This window comes from Nycticebus coucang, chromosome 6 (assembly GCF_027406575.1).
Source record: "Nycticebus coucang isolate mNycCou1 chromosome 6, mNycCou1.pri, whole genome shotgun sequence".
Lineage (NCBI taxonomy): Eukaryota > Metazoa > Chordata > Mammalia > Primates > Lorisidae > Nycticebus > Nycticebus coucang.
This window is the reverse complement of record NC_069785.1, coordinates 100244374-100252522: the sequence shown is the minus strand read 5'-3', so window position 1 is coordinate 100252522 and position 8149 is coordinate 100244374. Positions and strand designations below refer to the sequence as shown.

Below are 8149 nucleotides of genomic sequence, written 5' to 3'. Positions count from 1 at the left end.
GTGAGTGTGCTTGGGGGTGGGGGTAATCGGAAAATGCCCAAGGAGCCAAGCTCAGGAGCCCTTTCCCAAAGCAAGGCCTGCAGGTTCTTGATTCAGAAACAACTAAAAGAGCTTGTGGAAGCTCAGAGTTGCACTTGCTGTCATCCCCACAGTTAAGCAACAACAAACATGAAAAAAAACAAGGACAGGTTAGGACACCTCTGCTTAGGGCATCTCTCTGTCCTGAAGATGACCTGATTAGGGCATCTAGGAACTTCTGTGGAATACAGATTGAAGGTCCAAAGCTGTCTAAAATCCCCTCCCCTTTGATGCCTGTGACCCTCAGATTCACCAATCCTCTTGAAGAAATAACCTTTCAGCTAATTTATCTTTCCCCTAAATATGTAAAAATATATAATTTTAGCCAATAGGATTTACTTATAATTTGAATAGTCTTTTAAATATCTTTTTGGTATATTCTTCACATCATGTGTTTTCACCATCTATATTCATTTTATGCTATTTTATCCTCTCTAGTAGTTTTCTAATCAATTTGGTTTTTCAAAATGAAGCTATCAATCTAATTATAAAAGTAATTTCCATTTTATGTATATGAGAAGGGATAAGTTTGTATCCTGTTCTTAGAAAAAAATATGGAAAAATACACATGAAACAACATAGTGGTGTTATTAGGATGTGTGACTAGTTTATATTTACTCTAGTTGTATTTGCTTTTTTAAGCCAAATAGCATATATTAATATTATAAAAAATAAAGATTTATTGATTATTATAAAAATAGACTATCAAAAATACAAAGAAGAAAGTAAAATAACTCAAAAGATATAAACCCGTATGTGTGTGTGTCTGTGTATGAGTGTTGGTATGAGTGTGTCTGTATGTGTGTCTGTGTATGTCAGTGAGTGTGTGTGTGTGTTAGTGTGTGCCTATGTGAATTTGTGTGTCTGTGTGTGAGTGTGAGTCTGTGTGTGTGTGTGTGTGTGTGTGTGTGATGCCTCAATCCATTCAGGTTGGTATAACAGAATACCATAGAAGACTAGGTGGCTCATAAACACCTAGTTTATTTTTCATAGTTCTGAAAGCTGGGAAGTCCAAGATCAAGACACCAACCAGTTTGGGTCTGATGAAGGCCTGATTCCTGATCCATAGATTACTGTATTCTTACTGTGCCCTCAAGGTAAGGCAGAAGGGGTGGGAGAGGTCTTTAGGGCCTTCTTCATAAGGGCAATAATCCCATTCTTGAGGGCTCTGCCTTCATGACCTAAACACGTCAAAGAGATCACATTTCCAAATACCATCACAGTTGCAATTGTGTTTCAACATATGAATTTGGAAGGAACATACTCTATAGCAGGTTTCTATATGTGTGATGGCTAATTTTATGTGTCAACTTGACTGGACCACCAGGATGCCCAAATATTTGATCTGTGTGTTTCTGGATGAGATTAGCTTTTGAATGAGTGGACTGAGTAAATCAGATTGCTATCCCTAATGTGAGTGGGCCTCATCCAATAAGTTAAAGGTCTGAACAGAACAAAAAGGCGGAATAAGAGGAAATTCCTCTTGCCTGACTACCTTCAAGTTGGGTTATCTTTGTCTTCCTACCTCTGACTCTAACTGAAACCCTAGCTCTCCTGGGCCTTAAGCCTGGTGGCCTTAGGCCTGGTACTACACCATTGGCTTTCCTGAGTCTTCATCTTGCTTACCACATGGAGATCTTGGGACTTGTCAGCCTTCATAATCACATAAGCCAATTTTTTATAATAACTCTCTTTCCATATATGTATGTATTCCATTGGTTCTATTTCTCTAGACAACTTTAATATTCTGTGTAGGGATGATTATACTGTAACAATATTTTGCATATTCTTTGTCCACCTACAAATATATCACAGGCATTTTCCACATTAAAAAAAGGCATCAAGGTCATTATTTTTAATACTTTCCAATATTGGGTTAACTGCATCATGATTTACCTAATAAATTCCCCACTGATAGACATAGGTTAATTTTAATATTTTGCCAATACAAAGTGTTGTGCTGAGCATTCTTGTACGTGCATCTTTGCATAATTTTTTCAAAATTTTTTTTGCTTTTTGTATTTTATTTTGCTTCCAATGTTTTTTTATTTTGGGGATACACTACTGTTGAACCCGGCCCCGGCCGAACTGCAACAAAAAGATAACCGGGCATTGTGGCGGGTGCCGTGGTTCCAGCTACTTGGGAGGCTGGGGCAAGAGAATAGCCCAAGCCCAGGAGTTGGAGGTTGCTGTGAGCTGCGTGATGCCACAGCACTCTACCGAGGGCAATAAAGTAAAACTCTGTCTCTACAAAAAAAAAAGAAGAAGAAGAAGAAGATACAGTTGACCCTTGAACAACATGGGTTTCAACTGTGCGGGTCGACATATATGTGGATTTTTATTCAATAAATATATTGGGAAATTTTTTGGAGATTTGTGACAATTTGAAAAAACTCACAGATGAACTATATAGTCTAGAAATATTGCAAAAAAATAAGAAAAAATTATATCATGAATGCATAAAATGTGTAGTACTAGTCTATTTTATCAGTTACCACCATAATATATATACAAATCTATTAAGAAAAGTTAAAATTGGGCGGTGCCTGTGGCTCAAGGAGTAGGGCACCGGTCCCATATGCCAGAGGTGGCGGGTTCAAACCCAGCCCTGGCCAAAAACCAAAAAAAAAAAAAAAAAAAGAAAAGTTAAAATTTATCAAAACTACACAAACACAGACCATTCACAATGCCATTCTCAGTTAAGAAAAATGTAAACAAATGTAAAGATGCCCTACTCAGTCTGACTGTATGAAATTAAAGGGAGTACATGCTGCTATACTGCTGTAATAACTTTGTAGCCACCTCCTGTTGCTACTGTGGTAAACTTCAGTGTTGTATCTGCTTCGATGCCCTGTGACACTAATCACCTCCATGGGCGGTTTATCAGGTAAATTGCGTATCACACTAAAAAGTGTCTGTCTTGCCTCTCTCATATTTCTCATTGTGTTTAGTAAGTACCACAGACCTTGAATAACATCAGGGGACCCATATGAAATGCCACCAGTGATGCTGGAAGTGTTCTCAAGAAGCAGAGAAAAATCAGGACATCACAAGAGAAAGTTGAATTGCGTGGTATGTGCCATAGATTGAGGTTTGCAGCTGCAATTGCCCATCATTTCAGATAGAGGATTCATCTCGTAAGCAGATAACGTAAACTTACAGTATAGATAAATACAGTAAAGGAGTTTGAGAACAATCTGGGCAATGCAGCAAGATCCCATCTCTACAAAAAATTATAAAAAACAAAAAAGTCCCCTTGGAATAGAAGGGCTTTCAGCCTGGTTGTGAGAACTTCAGGGACGAGATCTTCACAGTGGGAATCTCCAGAGATTTACAAAAAGTTCCTCATGAGAGAGGGAGTCAGCTGTAAGCATCTTCCAGGCCCAGAGAGGTCTAAGTCAGCTCCCACTGTGGCATCTATGCAAATACTAGCCATTGCATCACCTTAGCTCTTCTGCCCTGGCATCCAAACCAGCAGCTCAGGGAGGGTGTGAGGAGGAGAGGCCCAGGGCTGGCTTCCTGCTAAAAAGGACCAAGCTGGGGAGGGAAGATGATTTTGATGCTGGTTCAACCAGGTTTGGCTTTTTCTTAGTGTGGTGACATAGACATTCAACTACTGAGTTTGAGACTATGACTCCAAGTGACCCTATGAACTGTGTGTCCCCTAAGACAGAGAAGAAAATGATTGGATCTGATGGATTTTCATCCAGGGTGGTGGATAATTCTAGCCCTTGAGTACATTTTAAGTTGTGCTTGCTCAAAGCACCTCGGGAAAAGACCCAGGAAAGCCTGGGTGGAAGGCACAAGGCACGAGGGTGTCAGAAGTCTCCTTCCTGGCCTTGCTGTGAGTCCCTTGGGGGAGCCATAGGTCTCCAACCCCAACAGGAAAGGGAATAACTCAGAGCACCACCTGTGACCTCTGCTGGTGACACTTGAGCAGTGAGAGGTGGCAAGACAGCTGCAGCAGGCCTATATTTGGACTTTCACTCATGGCAGGCCTGTTGCTATTTGTGGCTGGAGCCAGCTCATGTGGTGCCACTCACAGAATTCTGGTTTTGAAACAGGCAGGGGTAGCCTGCCAGGCATGCAAAGGTCACCAGGAAAGAAAGCCTGCCTGTCGGACAGAGACCGGTCTGCTAGCAGAAATCCAGGTCTTCTGAGAAATCAAAACAAGAGGCATTTATGGACCCTTAGCAGGCAAGTTTTGGGGTAGTAATATTCTTCCAATGCAAGTTGTATTATTAGAATCTCAATGCCACAGCATTTATACAGTATCTTTAGGTTGGAGGAGATACCATAAGTTGAAAATGTTTAAAAACAATAAATAACGGAAATGTTTTCTGTATTCTGGAAGTGAGGATTTGCATTTGGTACAAAGTGTGAGTGAGGCTTAATAAAGGTAGGGAGAGGCTGGTAATTCTTGCAATATGCCTTTACAGTATTTTTGGTTCAAAGGCCCATTTGCTGGAACTATTTGGAATACTAGATTGATATTATCTAGCTATAGTGTTGAGTTGGCAAATACTTTTTACTTTGATCTACACATACATGCTGATGAATCATAATTTCATACTTTGAGTCAAATCCTGAAAAACAGCATTACAATCATTTTTCACTTATTGTGCATATAGCTTCCAGTAGAAAGACTGCACCAGGAAATTTTCAAGTTTGAGCTGTGCCTACCAAGCTGCTTTGAACCATTTTGCAGTACTGTACAGCCAACATTTGACAGCAACTTTTCTTTAGCTTTGTCTCAGGAATTTCTAAGGACTACATGGATTTATTTCTAAGATTACATGCAAAATTATGTTTGTGCTCTATGTGATCTCTTCTGGGAAGAATTCATAGGTTTTAGTCAATTCTTGGAGATGCCTGTGACACACAAAAGGTTAAAAAAACCTTTTGGAGTCTGGGGTGGAGTGGCTCATACCTGTAATCTAGCACTGTGGGAGGCCAAGGCAGGTAGATCACTGGAGCTCAGGAGTTCAAGACCAGCCTGAGCCAGAGCAAGACCCTCTTTCTAAAAATAGCCAGGCATTGTGGCAGGTGGCTGTAGTCCCAACAGCTCGGGAGGCTAAGACAGGAGGATCACTTGCGCCCAAGAGTTTGAGGTTGCTATGAGCTATGATGCCACGGCATTCTACCCAGGGTGACAAAGTGAGACTCTGTCTCAAAAAAAAAAAACATTTTGGGAGGACTTTTCTAATTAAAGCACATATAAGCCTTAAGCAAACACTTTTTTTTAATTGCCACCCTATGGCATAGAAGTGAGGCTATCCAGTAAATATATTCCTTACAGATTTCTCTAAGCTTTAGTTTCATCATTTATAAAATGACAATTTATCGTCAAGGTTCCTTTCTCCTCTACAGAAACTAAAAGACTCTAAGTGTTGAGGAAAAGAGTGTTAACCATGGGGTGTGTTGCAGAATTCTTGCTCCAATGCTGAGTGCACAGCCCAGCTTGTGTTTGTGTGTTCAAATGTTGGTGTGGAAGAATGTGTTTTTATTAGTATTTGTGGCTGAATGTTTTTCAGTCTTCTTGCAAATGTCTTCCTTACAGTTTAACTTGGTGTTTCACATTCCAGCTTCTAGGTGAAAGAATTTCTCATGGTGATTAATGGGCAATATAGAATTCTGGTTGTTTCCTTCTGGTAGCTCATGGAAATGTGAGTGTTATTTTTAGTGGGCCCATCTGTCTGCAGTTGGTGTGAGTTAGTGGAAACCTGGGTTTGGATCCAAGCTCTTCACTTCACTAGTGGTGTGTCCAGCACCCAGCGCACAGCTAAATGCAGAGTGGCCCAGATACATTTTTATTAAGTAAAATTGCCCACAAGCAAGCGCTTTATCCCCACAAGAAATCAGTTTTGCCATCCAAAAAAGTCAGGACATTGAATGAGATGCTTTCCATGGGCTCCTCCATCCCTACAGCACCACCTCTCTGCCTGGGTCCCTTGGAAGCCCTGGCTGCAGGGAGAGGGTGACCCCATCACCCATGGCTATGCCTGGTTATGAGGCTGTTCTGCTTGGTGCTTCTCCCATCATCAGTTGTTTCAAGGAACAAATGTTCGCATAGTGGCCACAGATAATTCCATACCACTATGGCCACTGCAAGCTTTCACTTTCCATTCCTGGTTCTTACCCTCCATGAGGGACCAGGCTGGAGGTGTCTTAACTAGCCCAAGTAGGAGACGCTGAGGCTCTAACAATGGTAATAATAGTAACAGCAGCAGCTGACATTCATTGAGATTTACTTTAAGCCAAGTACTATTCAAAGCATTTTTTGTACATTTGTTATTTCACTAAATGTCAACCTTATGAGGTAGACACTGTCAATAAAACTATTTTTTAGTCCATGAAAGTGAGGCCTCAAGAGATAGTTTTGCTGAGATCACCCTGCTAGGAGGAGCAGACTCAGGATTGTCTGAATCCAGAAGGCAGTGGTCTTGGGAAGGAGGAGACGGGAGAGAAGGAGGGATGTCACTTGGAGGCCACATCAGAGTCAGCATCAACTGGCTATGGATTAGATCAGATAAGGTCAAGGATGAGCTTCAGGCCTCTGGTTGGTGTGCTGGATGAGGAGGGTGTCCTGCTATCATTAATGGAGTAGCAATTCAGTGGCCCTTGTGGAGGATGTGACAGCAATTGGCCGTGTTGGATGGGCAGAGGCTTAAGCAGTGGTGAGATGAGGAAAGGTGGGGAGCTATCAGCCTGAGAACCCTGGGGTGCACAGTCTGCAGACTGTAAAGATAAGATGGTTTTGAGGAAGACTTTTGTCTACAAGATGTGATGTTGTAGCCACAGTGGGAACAGCTTCATTTTGGCCTGAGTGACCAGGTCCTTTGTTTTAGGAGGGAGAGGTACCTGGGGTCCCAAAGAATAGGGAAGGTGACATCTCTGAGAAGCTGCATGCCAGCCCCAGCTGGGTAATTATCACATCTTCACTTGTCTGGGGTCTCCTGAAGACCAGAAACCGTCTCATCCATTCTACCCCCAGCACCTAGCCCAGTCCTGTTCTCATGGGTCCAACTGAACACACACTTCAGTAGCCCCATGACAGTCAGTGCTGGGACAGGAATGATGCCCTGTGTCAGAGACCCTGCATGTGGTGGGGTCAGCAAGTCACAGATGGACCTTGGGCCTTCCCAGATGACCTCTGTGTGGGCACAGACTTCTGTGCTGCCTCACAGCATGCCAACTCCGAGACTTCTACCTCTGGCCTGACCAGGTGGCCCTGCGGTGCCCAGGAGCAGAGGCAGCAACCAGCCCAAGTTGGGGGAGGATGGACAAGTGCCTGTGCTGGGAGGATGGAGAGGGGCCTAAGCGGAGCCTCGCTGCTGGTCTTGCCTGCTAGGAGGCCCCTGGAGGGGACGCATGGCCCTCTCACACTCTCAGATCCTATTTCCAGATCTGCTTGCCCTCCACTTCCTTCTCCTCCTCTCCCTTCACTCCTATGTGACACCAAGAGCTCAAAGCAGTGGTCATAGTGAGATGTTACTTCTATGCAAGGGGAATGACTCTGATTAGCTGGATAGTTAGACATGCGAGAGTTGGAGGCAGGACTCAGCTTCTCGGACAGTCGCTGCTTTGTTGAGAACCATCCACTCTGATAAGGGACATAGGGACTCAGCAGGGTTCATGATGAGAGAGGAGGCAAAGTGGTGTGTCCATAGCCAGAAGGCAACTGTGACCTTGGGAACCACTAGGGAGAGGTAGCCAGCAGGGCTGACCCGGAGCTCACAAGGAGGAACCAGCAGGCCTGTGGGTCTGGCATGTGTGGAGGGGGCTTCCTGGTCCAGCCCAGCACTAGGGTTGCTGGGTGCAGACCTGGGGTAGGAGGACGCAGATCCATTATGGGAGGACACAACCCCCAGTGGGGGAGGGGGGACGCAGACCCTCTGTGAGGAAATGGAGATTGGCTGTGGGAAGATGCAGACCTGGGGTGGGGGGCACAGACCAGCTGTGGGAGGATGCAGACCCAGTGTGGGGAATGTTTCCTTGTTTCCTAGAACATAACCTTCTCCAGCACTGGGGAAAGGCTATATTAATGGTGGTGGTGCCACCCCAACTAAGG

At 43.7% G+C, this 8149-nt stretch overlaps 2 protein-coding genes across 4 annotated transcripts in view; both read left to right on the top strand.

Annotated features, from left to right (window-relative positions):
* LOC128589246 (annexin A1-like) overlaps nt 1-8149 on the top strand; it is a 104079-nt gene that overhangs the window by 50651 nt on the left and 45279 nt on the right. The window lies entirely within an intron of this gene.
* The window catches only part of FSD2 (fibronectin type III and SPRY domain containing 2), a 60690-nt gene continuing 56703 nt past the window's right edge, over nt 4163-8149 (top strand). For 2 of the 3 annotated variants that reach the window (XM_053596203.1, XM_053596200.1), the window contains exon 1: nt 6980-7001. The gene's annotated coding sequence lies outside the window, so the exon portion shown is untranslated. Of the gene's footprint in view, nt 4276-6979; nt 7002-8149 lie in introns of those variants that run through there. The other variant, XM_053596201.1, reaches the window with a different exon arrangement.